This window comes from Trachypithecus francoisi, unplaced genomic scaffold (genome assembly GCF_009764315.1).
Source record: "Trachypithecus francoisi isolate TF-2019V2 unplaced genomic scaffold, Tfra_2.0 Lachesis_group9, whole genome shotgun sequence".
Taxonomy (NCBI): domain Eukaryota; kingdom Metazoa; phylum Chordata; class Mammalia; order Primates; family Cercopithecidae; genus Trachypithecus; species Trachypithecus francoisi.
In genome coordinates this window covers 7,456,239-7,473,119 of record NW_022681474.1, presented here as the reverse complement: position 1 = coordinate 7,473,119, position 16,881 = coordinate 7,456,239, and the positions used below count along the sequence as shown (strand labels likewise).

At 36.1% G+C, this 16,881-nt stretch overlaps 1 pseudogene; it reads right to left on the bottom strand.

Moving 5' to 3' along the window:
• Positions 1 to 455: 455 nt before the first annotated feature.
• On the bottom strand, positions 456 to 2,931 carry LOC117082440 (annotated as a pseudogene).
• Between the last annotated feature and the right edge of the window lie 13,950 nt (positions 2,932 to 16,881).

Sequence of the window (16,881 nt, the reverse complement as noted above, 5' to 3'; positions counted from 1 at the left end):
TGGACTAGAAGCATGGAGAAAACTACACCAAGGTACGTCATAATCGAACTACTCAAAAACAATAATAAAATCTCAAGAGCAGTCAGAAAGATAACACTTATTATTTTTTGTCATAAGGATGACAGTATGTTTCTTACCAGAAACAAAATAAGTGAAAAGGTAATAGAACTATGTTGTTATCTTATTAATATTATTTAATTTTTTTATTAAGCAACATCATCTTTATTTTTCATGCCTTTATTTCAGAACAACAAAAATACACAACATCCAACGCTGTTGTCAAAGCAGAGAGGGAATAGGGCTTGAGGCCCTTGTTTCTTGCATTAGACATAAGGACAGGAGGGAAAAACCACCAGACATCAGCAGAGGGAGCCAGGTGGGATGGGCCACTCAAGGCTGTGAAGGAAGCCATGGGGACGCTATACAGAGGGCACAAGGCTTCCAAGTGTAAACTCCTAATCTACTTCCTTTATGCGACACACATCCTCATCACACTCAAGAGGTGGAAACCTCATCAGGAATGGCAGCACTGGATTCCTCTGCTGCCACTTCGCCTTCATTGAAACCTGGACCCAGCCTGATCCTGCAGTGGATGCCACTGGTGTGGGTCTGGGGATCCTTGAGAGAGAAACAAGAAGAGAGCAGTGTGGTTTCAAACAGCAGGACCACCAGGTCCTTGACAGCCTTGTTGTGCTTGTCTGTCTCAGCCTTCTAAAGCAGTGTCTCCATAATGGCGTGGTTGAGGTTGATCTCCAGGAGCTTTTTGGCCATCATGTAGCCCACCATAGAGCTGTCCCGAAGTGCCTGGGCTTTCATGATCCACCCCATGTTGGCTGTCCAGCTGTAGGTGCTGGTCACAATGTAGCAGTGTGAAGACACAAGCCTGTTGGAGATAGCCACTTTGTAAATCTTCCTATGGAAGATTTATTTCATGAGCTTGCAGAGGTTCTCAAACTTCGCTTTGCTTTCCTCCATTTTTTCTCCTCCTCATCCTCAGGTAGCTTCAGACTGTCCTTGGTAACTGAGACCAGGCTCTTCCCATCAAACTCCTTGAGCTGCTGTATGCAGTGGGCTTGATCATGTGCACCTCCTCAGAACCCTACTTCCATCCTTGCTCCACAAAGCAGAGTTGGCAGCCTGCTCTCTGCTCTCATCAGTGATGTCATAGGCAGACTGCTGTGTCTCCTTCATGCGAGAGACATACTCTGATGGAAATTCCATCTAATCTCCAGACTGGAAGGCACAAAAACACAGCAGCTCAAACAGACATAGCTGGTTAGTGGAGTCCTCGTGGGCTCTAAGCTTTAGGTTTTTAGAGAATCTCTCACAAAATTTCTTCTAATTCTCCTTGTCTTCTGCCAGCACAGAGAAGAGCTCAAGATACTTTTTCCTTTTTTCTTTTGTTCTTTTGTTTTGTTTTGTTTTGTTTTTGAAGCAGAGTCTCTGTTGTCAAGGCTGGAGTACAGTGGCATGATCTCGGCTCACTGCAACCTCCGCCTCCTGGGTTCAAGTGATTGTCCTGACTCAGCCTCCCAAGTAGCTGGGATTTCTGGCATGCACCACCATGCCTGGCTAATTTTTGTGTTTTTAGTTGAGATGGGGTTTCACCATGTTGACCTGGCTGTTCTCGATCTCCTGGCCTCAAGTGATCCACCCGCCTTGGCCTGAGTTTACAGGAGTAAGCCACCATGCCTCACCTCAAGGCATTTCTTAACAATGTTTTTGCAAATGACTTTCAAGATTTTTCTGTGCTGGAGCACTTCTTGGGAGATGTTCCAGGGCAGAGCTTCACAATCAATGACATTACACATCAAGTTGAGATACTTTGGTATCAACTTCTTACAGCTGACCATAGTGAACTCACGATGGACACAGACTTTGACGTTGTTCTTTTTCTTCTTCTTGTCAAAGAGGTCAAAGGGAGCTCCTGACAAGGGATGAATAGCAATGCCCTGGATTCCAATTGACCTTCTACAGAGAAATGCTTGAATGCCAAGTGGACTTCCTAGTCATTAGTGAGGCTCTTGCAGAATTCTCCATACTCTTCCTGGCTGATGTCATCAGAGTTTCTGGTACAGATAGGCTTGGTCTCATTTAGCTCTTCCTGATGGATATATTTCTCCTTGATCTTCATGGTTTTCTTTTTCTTATCCTTACTGCTGTCATCCTCCTCATCTGAACCCATATCTTTAATCTTGAGCTTTTCCTCATCATCTTTACCTTCCTCTTCTTTCTCTCCTTTCTCTGTCTCTGTCTCATTGTCACTGCTTTTCTTCTTTCATTCATTCCTTCTCCAAATAAAGGGTGATGGGATAACATATGAACTGGGATTGCTTCTTCACTACTTATTTCACCTGCCTCTGTTCTACGTACTGTCTTGTCTTTTTTAAGGTGGAGGATCACTTTGGTACTCCAGCCAATGGGCTCACTATGGTCAGCACATACAATGAAGGAATGCCCTACAGAAGACTGACTCCAAGGCAGGCTGTTCACCATTGCTGTGCTTTGAGATCACAACCACTTTCTCTGCCACCAGGTAGGCAGAATAAAAGCCAATACCAAATTGCCCGGTCATGGATATGAATGCACCAGCCTGAAGAGCCTCCATAAATGCTTTAGTACCAGACTTAGCAATGGTTCCCAAATTATTTATTAAATCAGCCTTGGACATACCAATGCCTGTGCCCAGCAAGTCAGGATGTGTTCCTGAGGGTTGGGGATGATGTCAACGTTTAGCTCTGTCAACTTTTACCACTGTCGAACTTGGAAGGCTCTCATAGTAAATCTTGTTCAAGGGATCAGATGCATTGGAAATCTTTTCCAAAGGAAAATCTCTTTGTTGGAATAGAAGGTATTGATGATGAGAGACATGAGTTGGGCAATTTATGCCTGAAAAGTGCAAATCTCTACCTCCTCCTCTTCATCAGGCATCATAAAAGAAAAAGGATTATCAGTACTGGAGAGCAAGGGCACTGCATGCCCGAGACGCATGCAGCACCAAGGCTGCACGAGGATGACTACTGGAACAACATATTTAAAATACTGAGAGGAAAAAAACCCAGCACCTTAGAATGTCAAACTCAGCGAACATATCTTTAAAAAATAAAGGCAAAATGAACACTTATTTTAGATGCCAACCATGAAAGAATTCACCAGGAGACCCACACGAGAAAAAATGTTCAAAGTATGCCTTTAGGCAGATAAGAAATGATGTAAGATGAAAGAAGAATATATGAGATAATGTTCTTATTTTAAGGCTCTTGGAAAGATAATAAGCCAATAATGATCGAATGTGAGGTTTATGACATATGTATAGGTAAATATATAATAATAGCATAAGATCAGGAGAGAAGAAAAAGAAGTATACAATTGTAATTTCCTAAACTATACCAGAAGTGGTATAATATGTCTTGAAGGAATACTAGAAGTTAAACACGAATACTAACAATCCTAAAGCATCACTAAAACCACAAGATAGAGCAAGCACTAATAAGTACAAAGAAGATAAAATGGAATAATAAAGAGTATTGAATTACTTCAAAAGCATCTATAAAAGAGAAAAAGAGAAAACAATCAAATAAAAAAACAGATGGGAGAAATGGAAAACAAAATCTAGATGTGAAAGCTAGATTTATCAGCTTTCATATTACATTAGCTACAGTTTAAGCATCCCAATTAAAAGGCAGAGATAACCAAGTTGGATAAAAAAAAAAAAAAGTAAGATACTACTACATGCTGCCTGGAAGAAACATATCATAAATTTTAAAAATAGACCAAAAGATGGCAAAATGGAAAACTATACCATGCTAATCCTGAAGAAAAGAGAGCTGGTATGGATGTGTTTTTATCTGACAAATAGATTTCAGAGCAATCAAAAAATTCAAATAAAGAAACCTGATAAATTTTTGTCATGAAAATAGATGCCATAATTTTAACCAAAATTTCAGCAAACACAAACATCTTTTTGAAGAGTAATTAATCATGACCAAGTTTTTTTCCCCCAAATATGCAAAGTTGGTTTATCATTTGAAGACCAATGTATTTGCAATATAAACAACCTAATAAGGAAAAAAAATTATCATCTCGACAGGTGCAAAGAAAACCAAAAGCATTTGATAAAATCCAATGTCCATTTATATTAAAAATAAAGTTATCAGTCAATTAGGGAGAAAAATGAACTTCCTTAATCTGAGAATGCACATCTGCAGAAAAATCTACATTACACTTAATTGGGGAATTTTCCATCATAGTAGGAAGGTTTTCCCCACTCTCATGCTATAAAAGAAATCATCCATGTTTAATTCCAGAACTTCTACAGTATTATTTTCTATATTTAAGCTCGTACTGTGGAATCTATATTAGAGTATACAATAAAATATCATTCTAATTTCATCTTTTTTCTAAATAGCTATAAAGACATCATTTTTTTCTAAAGAGCTATAAAGACATCATTTATTAAACAGTTCATCTTTTTCCCACTAATTTCACATGCCACCATAGTTATACACTAAATTTCCATATGCACTTGGGTTTATCACTGTATTTTTCATTCTGTTACATTGGATTATCTGGCTATTTGTGTATCAGTATCACGATATTTCAATCATATGTTTATGTTTTTATAATTGGTGGTGAATGTACACACTGCTCTTTGTTTTCAGTATTTTCCTCAATATTCTTGCCTTTTGTTATTTATCTGTAAGAAACTTTAAAACTAATAAGTTGATATTTTGAGTAATATTTTGATTTCAGTAAAAAATGCCTATCACTAATTTGCATTTATGTCTGTGTGTGAACTGATTGTTTTCATTTTTTGCTTAAATGACATTGTGAATATCATGTATCCTAGGGACATCCATTATAAAATGAAAGAAAAAAAGTTACTTATGATTTAAGACATCATCACTGTACATGTGGGTCAATTTGAATCAAACTATTTAGATGAAAATTCAGGTACTTGCCTTTGAAATTTGACGACACAGATTCTTTTAGATCTGAAGAGGCTTATCTGTTTTAAATAACCAAAATCACTTTTCCACTGAGGGGAACCAGTGTTTAACGAAATACAAGTCTATAGAGTTGTGCAAATTCTGGTTGATATCTCTCTTTTTATATACATATATATATATATAATATATATATAATATATATATATACACACACACACAAACATATATATAATTACTCTCACTTTATTCTTTCATAAAATATTTCTGAAATATTTCTGGTTTGGGATTATTTCACAGGAAAATCATGAATAAATTGTTATGTTAATTGTTGCATTTATTATTTTGGGAAATATCAAATGAATGCTTTTATTCCTTAACAAAGAGTGTTGATTGGACAGGAGTTCTGGGTCATTAACCCCATGATAAGTTTGTATTATTCCCAGAAGTATTCTCAGTCTGAGTTTAAACTTCAGAATCACTCTTTAACATTAAGGAACACATTACTTTGTTCTAAATAATAACACTTTCTTTAAAAATATAATGGCTTTAAAATACTAAAAATAGTAAGGTAATTGCTTCTTCCTATTTTATGTTACTTCTTAAAGCTTACAATAAATATTATCAAGGTTTAGCTGGACAACTGCAAGAGTACACAATGGTTTTTTGTTGCTCTCTAATTGTTAACAACAGCGGTAAATCAAAATACTGATTACAATGACCAGATTTTAATGAGCAATTGTCTATTAAGAGTTCCCCTCCACTGTTTAAAGACAGACAGAAACTTCACATAACATCATGTGCAGTGAATATTTATTTTAAAAATATAATGGAAACTTAGTTAAATCAACTTCTACCATAGTAAATTTATATTAGTTGCATTCTATCTCAAGACGATTTAATAATTCTTTTCTAAAAGATTTTAGAAAGGGATAATATTGCTTTATTCTTTTTTTAAAATAAAATTTACTATTTGGAGAAGTTTTAGGTTCAGAGCAAAACTGAGCAGAAAGTAGAGAGTTCCCATATGCCCCCCGCCTTCCCCCCACATACCACCTCCCCCCATTCATATTCCCCACCAAAGTGGTTCCTTTGTTATAACAGATGACCCACATTAGCACATCATCTCCAAAATGCCATTGTTTACAGTTGTTATTATAAATTACATGGTTTTTCACAAATATATAATGACAGATATCTACCATAGTATAATACAGAATTCTTTCACTGCCCTAAAAATTCTTGCGCTCTGACTATTCATCCCTTCCTCTATGGTGTACACGTATACCATGGAGTACTATGCAGCCATAAAGAAGAACGAGATAATGTCCTTTGCAGAAACATTGATGGAGCTGGAGGCCATTTTCCTAAGCAAACTAACACAGGAACAGAAAATAAAATGCCACATTTTGTTTTGTGAACAGAAATGTGTAACAGAACAGAAATGTGCAACAAAATGAACAGAAAACAAAATGCCTTATGAATGGGAGTTAAACATTGAGTACAGACGGACACAAACAGAGGAACCACGGCCTACTAAGGGCAGAAGGTAGGAGAAGGGTGAGGATCAAAAAACTACCTATTGAGAACTGTGCTTATTATCTGGTGATGAAGTTATCTGTATAACAAATCCCTGCGATATGCAGTTTACCTATATAACAAACCTGTATATGTATCCTCAAACCTAGAATAAAAGTTAAAAAAAGTTCCATGGCAAATAATCCCAGTCATAGTTTCATATTACAAGGTCAATAAGGGGAAATAAAAGACAAGATTCTGACACTGCAGCAAGACTGCAGGCCTAACTCTCTTTTTTAAGGAATAGAAGAACTATAGCAAATAACTCGTTTTCAGATCTTTCAAAGATTACTATTATTGCTGCTTATGTACACACTGGTTTTGACAATCTGGCAGGTCCTTAGTCATTAAACACGTCGCTGTGCATGGGTCTGACTTGAATCTTTAATGTAGTAAATGAAATAGATCTGGTATCGTCATTCTAAAATGTTGAAAAGTAAGAATATTTTTGAAAATGGCAAAAATTAATATCTTTGTTAATTATCTTTCCATTTCTATTATCTCAAAACATAATAACCATCCAAAATGCATGGAAACATATATTTTTAGCAAATACTAAGAGATTTTTTGATAGACTAGTTGATTCCTGGAAAAAATGTAATAGAGCTGTCTTTGTTCTTTGGAAACTATGCATCTTAAGACAGTTTGAATACAGAAAAAGGGCACGTGTGTAATTCAGAACAAAATCTAGTAAATAGAACAATGGTAGACATCAGTGACTAGAATATCAGATTCAGATACACTTTATGCCAAAAAGGTAATAAATTACTTGTAACTTTAGTAAATGTTTCTGATACAATTAAAGCTTATTTTACTCTAGACTGTCATGTGTTACTTAAAGCATAAATATTTTTTCTATTGGAAAGTATTTAACGAGCCAGGAAAAAAGCAAAGCAGATTCCCAAGTAACTCCAGACTTCCTAAAGAATACAGAAAATAAAAGACAATTAGTGTGTTTTATTCCATCCTGGAGGAGAACTTGATGCGCAGAAAAAAAGCATTTTTTTAAACCAGTTGTGGGTGTTGTCTACCCTCGTATTTGATTGTTGTTTACAAACTAAAAGAAAATCTATGTTCAACTCATTTAAAGATCCACTGATGAAGGAGACCTACATATGCTAACTTGACACAAAGTTTATTCACGTACATTATAAATATTGACAAATATGTACAGAATTATTTTAAAGTTGAGAAAAAGTAATGGCAAGAAAGAAAAGACAAACAGAAAAAACAGCTGAACCTGAGAGAGTATATATAATGAAAACTTGAATATTTACAGTTTTCTTATGTAAAAATTTAAATTTTTTCTCTAAAAATATAAATAAATGTATATGTCAAAGTTAAAATAAAGATTGTTCTAAAAACACATTTGAGAAGGGAGAAAATACTGAAGAGAACAAATAGTAAAACATGAAATATAAGAACATTTGCCTAGTTAAAAATTTTTGTCTTTAGAATAAAAGGATACTTTAAGACATATTAAGTGTTGAGTAAGATAATTTCAGAAAAAAAGACATTAAGGACAGATTACTCGATGCTCTTTATGAAAAGGCATATACAGATGCTTTTATTCTGTGGATCAAGTTCTCCAAGATAGAATAAAACTATATACACAGTTTTTCTATCTATCTGTCTATCTATCTATCTATCTATCTACCTACCTACCTACCTATCATCTATCTTTCAAGAATGAATAAATTCCAAATGCTCAGATGTAAAAATACAGTTTACAACAGAAGAAATGAGAATCATGTCGTAATCAGATTTTTTACTTTGCAATATGGAATGATTTTTTTCACGGCAAGTTCTTCTTTAACAATAATTATATACTCAACAAAATTATAATTTAAATTTGAAGGAAAATAAAGTTTTGCTCTAATATTAAGGGATGTAGAAAGATTACCATTCATACATATTTTCTCAAGAAATTTAGATAATATTGCAATGCAGAGAAAAACAACAAAAAGAATCCAAAGGCATAATGATGAGAAAAAATAAACAAACTCTACTACAAAGACACATGCACACGTATGTTTATTGCAGCACTATTCACAATAGCAAAGACTTGGAATCAACCCAAATGTCCATCTGTGACAGACTGGATTAAGAAAATGTGGCACATATACACCATGGAATACTATGCAGCCATAAAAAAGGATGAGTTTGCGTCCTTTGTAGGGACATGGATGCAGCTGGAAACCATCATTCTTAGCAAATTATCACAAGAACAGAAAACCAAATACCGCATGTTCTCACTCATAGGTGGGAACTGAACAATGAGATCACTTGGACTCGGGAAGGGGAACATCACACACTGGGGCCTATCATGGGGAGGGGGGAGGGGGGAGGGATTGCATTGGGGAGTTATACATGATATAAATGATGAATTGATGGGTGTTGACGAGTTGATGGGTGCAGCACACCAACATGGCATAAGTATACATATGTAACAAACCTGCACGTTATGCACATGTACCCTAGAACTTAAAGTATAATAAAAAAATAAATAAATAAAAAGATAAATTACTAGCTCATAATAGTGGTAATATTGATAAAGTTCAATGCAGTTTTTAAAATAATTTATTTTAAAAGTATAAGAATTTTGTAAAAAAATATTTACCTATAAATATTATTTTAGATAACTTCCACAAAGATATAGGACAAAACATATGTAAACATATACTATGATCTTCAATTACAAAGACTATGAAAATTAATGTATTTTAATATCATGCAGATGCAGCACACTTTATTTAACCTTTCTCAAGTTAGTAATGTTATTAGGTAATGCACGTGCAAAAATTACTATACACCAATCTTTGTGACTCAATTCGGGACAAATTTTAAGAAGTAAAAAATCCTAAATCAAAAATTATGAAAATTATTAAAGTTTTTCAGATATAGCATTAAATTGATTTTGCTAATATATTAAACAATCTATACATTCCCTGTTATATTTAAGAGCTACCATTTCTCATGCCATCTCTAACACACCAGAAGAGTAAAACAGTATCTTATTTGATTTCCTTTTCTTTTGTTACTAGTAAGCTTGTTAAAAATGCATTTATTGGACTTCCTCTTCTGGACAAAAACAGGTAGACACATTTCTCTCTATTTGTCCCACTAAGTACAGGGAGAAACTCTAGACATAATTCATAAAACAAGCACAGGTAGTTTCTGAGGGTGGAAAAAAGAAGGCAGACTGGTTAGGGGCCTTGGGACTCAAGAAACAACATGGCGGCTAGTTCTCTGGACTTTCTTTCTCTTTTGCATTGTGTCTTTCTATGTAGAAATGGAAGAGACCCTCAGTGTGGAGAGACCAACGGTCATAGAGAAAAAACTCTCAAAAGTGCTTGTTTTCTCTAGCCAACAAACTGGAAAACAGGTGGCTAAGCGGACCAAAACCTTTTGACAATCTTTGTTCTGCTTTAGTCAAAGATTACCATGGGGGAAAGAAACCCACGCTGTCACCACTACTCCATTGTCCTCATGGGTGTGGTGTTGGTGTCTCTGGAGGCTAAGAAGGAAGTTCCCACTCCCACTGCTGGCTAACAGCAATGCTTCTGTTCTTTCCAACCAACCGGGAGTGTGGGGAGCAGGCAGCTGGAGAACGGGGTTCACAAAAATCTCAAAATGCTCAAATACATTTTGGAAAACTTCCTATTGAATGGTCTATGACTAACAGAAAATCAAACTCCCCTGCACTATTTCTGTGTTGGATATTTTGTTGATGAGTGTGCAAACTGAATGTTGTGAATCACCAGGATTTCACACCATGACTAGCATTTGGAAAAATAAAGAAAACAGGGGGTTTCATCATTGAGGTAAAACTGGAAGAAACAAGTGTTTCCATATTTGATGCCTCTTTCTGTGGTGTTCTCATTCCATTGTCAGATCCTAAGAGCCCAGAAAGGTCACAGAGCGGAGTGAGAGGACACTGTGCTTTCCCTTGCTTTTTCTCTGTTGGCAATGAGGGTTTCATTATAAAAGTAACATTCCTTATCTACTTCAGTTTCTGACCTCTCTTGACCATGCAGCCATGGCTCAGGGGACAGTAGTCGAGGTCACCAGCACTTACAGTATCCTCTTTGTAGCAGTCTTGAAATATAATATTTTGGGTGACTCTGAGAAGTTCAGAAGCAGGGCAAAGAGGATCCAGGAAGAAGCAAGCATAAACTGCCTCACTTGACAATCTTTATCTGTCAAAAAAACTGAGCCCAGAAGCTCTTCAAAACCGACAGTGGCAAACCTAACTTTTCCAGTTTCAGAAATTACCATCAGATTGTGCAGGGCCTGGGCCGAGACTGATGTGACACCCTGAACCATTCTGCTGTCTTCCTTTGCCTTTCTTTAGCCAATAGCGATGGATCTGCTATTTATACAGAACAGTGTGGCTGGAATAAAATATTTCTGACTGCTTCTTGAAATCTCAACATTTCTGCCATTAATAAGAAGAGTCATTAAAGATAATCTTTATGTGATGAGTCAGGAATGGTTAAGAGCTGCGGAATTACTTCCGAGTCTGAAACTTCTTTTAAAATGTAACATTTTGTTACCTGATGGCAACTGGATACAGTGAGGAAACCAGCATTTATTTGTGGGGGAGAGAAGAGAGGATGGAGAGAAAAGGAAGGAATTATGAATATATGTGATGGGTAATATATATAAAATGTATAATAGATTTTTTGCCTTTTCCCCTTTAGAGGAAGAAGAGTGGCAGAGTAACCATCTGTCTGCTTTTAAGTAAACTCTCTGTATATTTAAAGGCAGCTATTTATTTTTTAACCCAATCTAAGATTGTAATAAAAATCAGAGAGTGGGAGGACTAGATCTTCAGCAAGAAATGAGACAACATGTTCATAATATTCTTGAATATCTATGACATCTGTACTTTTCTAGTATCATGTGATGAAGTCAGGCAGACCTGGCTCCAGATTCCAGTTCAAATAATACTATGTGATCTTAGCACATTAAATAACTTACCTAAATTCAGTTTCCTCATCAATAAAGTGGTTGTAGTAATACCATGTAGCTCACAATGTCGTTGTACGATGAAGTGCAATGATGGGTGTAAAAAAATTAGTCCAGTTGCTGACACATGTAGACTTTAACAGATATTACTTGCAAATACTAGTAAACTATGCAATATTAGGTCAGTACAAAAGTAGAAAATGATTTATAAAGTCAACAATCTAGCATACAGTTACCATGTGAGAGCATATGTATTCTCTTTAAGAAATATGTGTTTAATGGCTTTTCCTAAGAATACATGAAATTTGTTCCATCGAGTTCATAACAAACAGACAAATAGTGTGTTCTAGATACTATGTCGGTCTGACTCCTTGTTTTGTCCTAACTGTTACTAGCTGCATGACCGCAGGTAAGCCACCTGAATTCCTTGAAACAGGTTTCCCACCTGCACGTTAATGATCCTGCTTAGCTTGCCTACTGTGGAGCTGTGCAGAGAATGCCAGGCATTCACATTGTTATTGCTGTTATGCAGGTCAACAATAAAGACGCGGTCCTAATCATGTCTTCTGGGTTTGTTAACTTCTGCTCTGCTGCTCACCCTTCAGCAGAGAGAAATTAAGTAAAGCACTGGAGATAATTCTTCTTGGGTCCTATCTGACTTGCTCTGAACTTCTCACATTCATCTAAAATATTATGGTCCAAGGCTGCTACAAAGAGGATGTTATAAGTGTGGGTGATCCTAATAGCTCAAACAGAAACCAAACCCTAATCTCTAACAGAGAAAAAGCAAGAAACAGCAGTAACACCTCTCGCTCTGTTCAGGTGATCCATCCGTTATCCTAGGATCTGGCGATGAAATCAGTCAGACTGAAATGAGTCAAACAGAGGCATTACAAAACGCTCGTTCCATTTCTTTCTCTCTCTCTTTCTTTTTGACAGGTCTCCCTGTTTCCCAGTCTTGAGTGCAGTAAGGTAATGATAGCTCACTGCAACCTCACCCTCAAGCGATCCTCTCACCTCACAGCCTCTCGAGTAGCTGAGACTACACGTTCACGCTGCCACTCCTCGCTATTTTTTTAAAATTTTTTTTGTAGAAACAGACCCTCACTATATTGCCCAGGTTGGTCTCAAACACTTCAGCTCAAGTGATCCTCCTGCCTTGGCCTCCAAATTACTGGGATTACAGGCAAACCTACTGGCATTGAAATCATCTATTATTCCCTTTATGATGAAACTTCCCATTCCTTCTCTCTTTCCAAGTACTCTACTAGTAACAATATGAAAGTCTAATAATTCACAACACTATGTGTGCAAACTCAGCAACAAAATATCCAGAACAAAAAATAACGCTGAGTAGAATGCCCTTCCCTGTTTCTTCTTAGTGACGTAACATTCAGTGGGAAGTCTTTTCATCACAATCTCCACTAGGGTTACAGTTTGTTCTAGCCATTCTGACAGTCTGACCCAAATGGGTTTTAAACGATGGTCAGTCACTGGTAAAGATCTACTCACAGTGAAAATAATAAATTAATGCTCAATAATTCATGACTTATTGTTCAGGCCATCTGCTTTGGCTGAAGCATCTCTTCAGTTAATTTTGCTCTGAGCATCTAACATAACCCGATTTTATAAAGACAACTGCCTTATGTTTATTTGTTATAACTTGATTTAAAATGTCATTCCACTTATGTAACTCTAGCGCTCTAGGCTAGGGCACTGATTAGCATTCTCATTGTGTTGAAGGAAACTGAGGCACTTAGGGAAAAGAAGAAATACATGAGATGTGAAAAGAAATGAATGAAAGAAATAAAGATAAAATTGAGATGTCCTTTTTTTTTTTTTTTTTTTTTTTTGAGATGGAGTCCAGCTCTTTTGCCAGGCTGGAGTGCAGTGCCGCTATCTCGGCTCACTGCAACCTCCGCCGCCTCCTGGGTTCAAGCGATTCTCCTGCCTCAGCCTCCTGAGTAGCTGGGACTACAGGTGCACGCCACCACGCCCAGTTAATTTTTGTATTTTTAGTAAAGATGGGGTTTCGCTATGTTGGCCAGGATGGTCTTGATCTCTTCACCTCGTCATCCGCACACTTCCACCTCCCAAAGTACTGGGATTACAGGCATGAGCCACTGTGCCCAGCTAAATTTGAGATTTCTTGATGTTCACCAATATTGCAAAATGTATTGATTTAATAAAATATATGTGTTAAAACTAATAATTATTGAATGCTGCTTATGACCTAAAAATCAGGCCATAATAAGAAGGCAGTAAGAAGGTACTCCAAATACAAGATATTTTTTCATAATATATATTGAACAGAATTGTCTTTTCTTACTAACCACACATTACCACCACACAAGGTTTTCCACTGCTTCATGCGGTGAGTGTTATAGGTTAAAAGCTGTAAACAAAAGTATTAATTTTTTTTGTCATAACGCACCTCAGTGTTATCACTTCTATTGATTTAGAGAAGCTGATGATTTTTACTAGCAAGCGTCTGGCCTAAAAATACAGGTGTCTTCAGTAACAGAAGCTGAGAACACATCCAGTTATCATATGATTTCTTCCCTTCTGAATGTACAATTTTTATTTTTTTGACTTTATTTCTCTTGCACGTCTCTTAAATATAACAGTTCCCATAACTGTTCATATTTGACAGGTGTGAAAGATGCATCTGAAGAGCTTTACAAACCCCATATTCATGCAAGCCTTCCTAAGTTATCATTTCTATCAGGTTATAAAATCTAGCAGTGTAGCTCTTTAATTCATCTGCTATTCATTGATAGTGGGCAAATAGCTAACTTATTTCAAAATGTGACGGAAGACACTTGCCACCTAAGTGACTTGCTCCCTACTCCATCCTACAGCATGTTCTATTCACATGTATGCCTCCCCAAAGACCCAAACTGTTGAACAATGGATTCTCCATGGATCACTGATGATATTCACTGTGACATTAAATATATTCACATCAAAGGCCTACCATTTAACAAATGTACCTACAACAGACTACCATCTTAAGAAAAATATATTTAATATTATCACAATAAGTAACATATGATGTGGCTGTAACAAGCCACTTACCACAACAATTAGTACATTTATTTATTTATTTATTTATTTATTTATTTTTTATTTATATATTTATTTATTTATTCATGTATTTTTTCTTTTCTGAGACGGAGTCTCACTCTGTCACCCAAGCTGGAGTGCAGTGGCACGACCTCAGCTCCCTGCTACCTCCGCCTCCCAGGTTCAGGTGATTCTCCTGCCTCGGCCTCCTGAGTAATTGGGACTACAGGTGCATGTCACCACACCCGGCTAATTTTTGTACTTTTTTTTTTTCAGTAGAGATGGGGTTTCACCATGCTGGCCAGGCTGGTCTCAAACTCCTGACCTCAAGTGATCTGCCTGCCTCGATCTCCCAAAGTGCTGGGATTACAGGTGTGAGCTACCACGCCCAGCCTATTTATTGAAATTCTTATGTTGTAAAAATAATATGACAATTAGTATATAATATGATAGTGTAGTTTGAGATTGATGGCTGTTTATCAATGTAGTGGTTTTATCATTGATACAGACAATAACTGTATTACAAGATGGCTATATTTTCTCCTGCTTTGTATAGATAGCAACAGATACTTTCTTCACTAAATATTTCATTTGCGTTCCAGCCATGCATCAAGCCTAGCAATTAATGCCAATTTGTGAACAAGGCACAGTCCCAGCTTTCAAGCAGCAAATAATCCTGGATATTTTGACAAACTCCTGATCTCAGTTAAAACCATATTTTTTCTCTTGTCAAGCACAGATAATAAAAATACTAAATTCTACCTTTCTTTAAAATCAGCTGAGTCTAAGTATACATTTCCCCTGTGGACCATATGCAGGTATTTGATGGCTAAGTTTGTGTCTAAAATCTATGAAATGTTACATAATTACACAAAATAAGATTATGATAATAAAATAAAAAATATTCCAAATTATTTTGTTCCTTATAATCTAATACACACACAAAAAGTAAAATGAAGTCACATGCTCATGCTGGACAACAATGATAAATATCCTTAGTTCTTCTTAACACTAATTTTTGTATTTTTAGTAAAGATGCAGTTTCACTATGTAGTGAGACATTAACGCTAGACATTCTTTGATATATTAATAGTAATTTATTACACTATATACAAAATGCTTGCTTACTTATTCTCTCTTAGGAAATTGAGGACAACAACAAAAAAACCATACATATTATCATAATATACATTACCCCCCTTCTCTAGGTTATGATAATATGTATGGTTTTTGTAGAAACATTTTTGTAGAAAAATTAAAAAATCAATTTTTTTCATTTGACCTCTCTTCAACTTTGATAGTTGACCATCTACGCTTACAAACAACTATTTCCTTGACTTAATGATAACATAATTTTCTAACTTCTTTGTCATTTGCCTTGGGTAGTACTTCTGTCCTTCCCAGCTTTTAAATATGATTTAGGACTTCTTCCAGATATTCTTTATTACTTCACGTTCTCTCCTTGGGAAATTAAATTCTCTCTCATAGGAAATTTTTGACTATATTGCTTCATAACCCCAAATTCAGACCACTCTATTAATCTAACCATTTGGTAGCTTCGTTGGCTATACTCAAGTGCTTTGAAAGCAAACGACCAAACACGTTCAAAACAATATACTTTCCTCACCAGAACAACTGTGCTCCTGTGTCCTTAATATCATTGTTTTAGTCTGCTTTCTGTTACTATAACAGAGTACCACAGACTGAATAATGTACAAAGAAAAGAAATTTATTTCTTATAGTTCTGGGGGCTGAGAAGTCCAACATCAAGGGCCTGCATCTGGTGAGGGCCTTCTTGCTGCAATGTAACATACATGGCAGAGGGCCTCACATGGTAAGAGGGAAAGAGCATGTCAGCTCAGCTCTCTCTCCTTTTTCTTATAAAGCCACTAGATCCATCATGAGGCCACACCCTGACGACTTTATCTAATCATGATTACCTCCCAAAGACCCCACCTCCAAATACTATCAACATATTAATTTTGGGATTAAGTTTCTAACACATGAAATTTTGGAGACCTATTCAAACCTCCGTTTTTTTTTTTTTTTTCTAACTTTTAACCTACAACACTCACAGCATGGAGCAGTGGAAAACCTTATGTGGTGTTACCTTTAGGTTAGTAAAAGACAATTCTATTTAATATGTATTGTGAAAAAAAATTCACATGTGGAGTACCTTCTTACTATCTTCATCTTATGGCCTAATTTTTACCTTATTTTAAACATATATAAAGTTGTATAAGCCAGAAACCAGGTGGTATCTTAAAAGAGGTCTATAGTTCACATCTATTTCTGTTTAATCTCGTCAAGTTCTATTGAT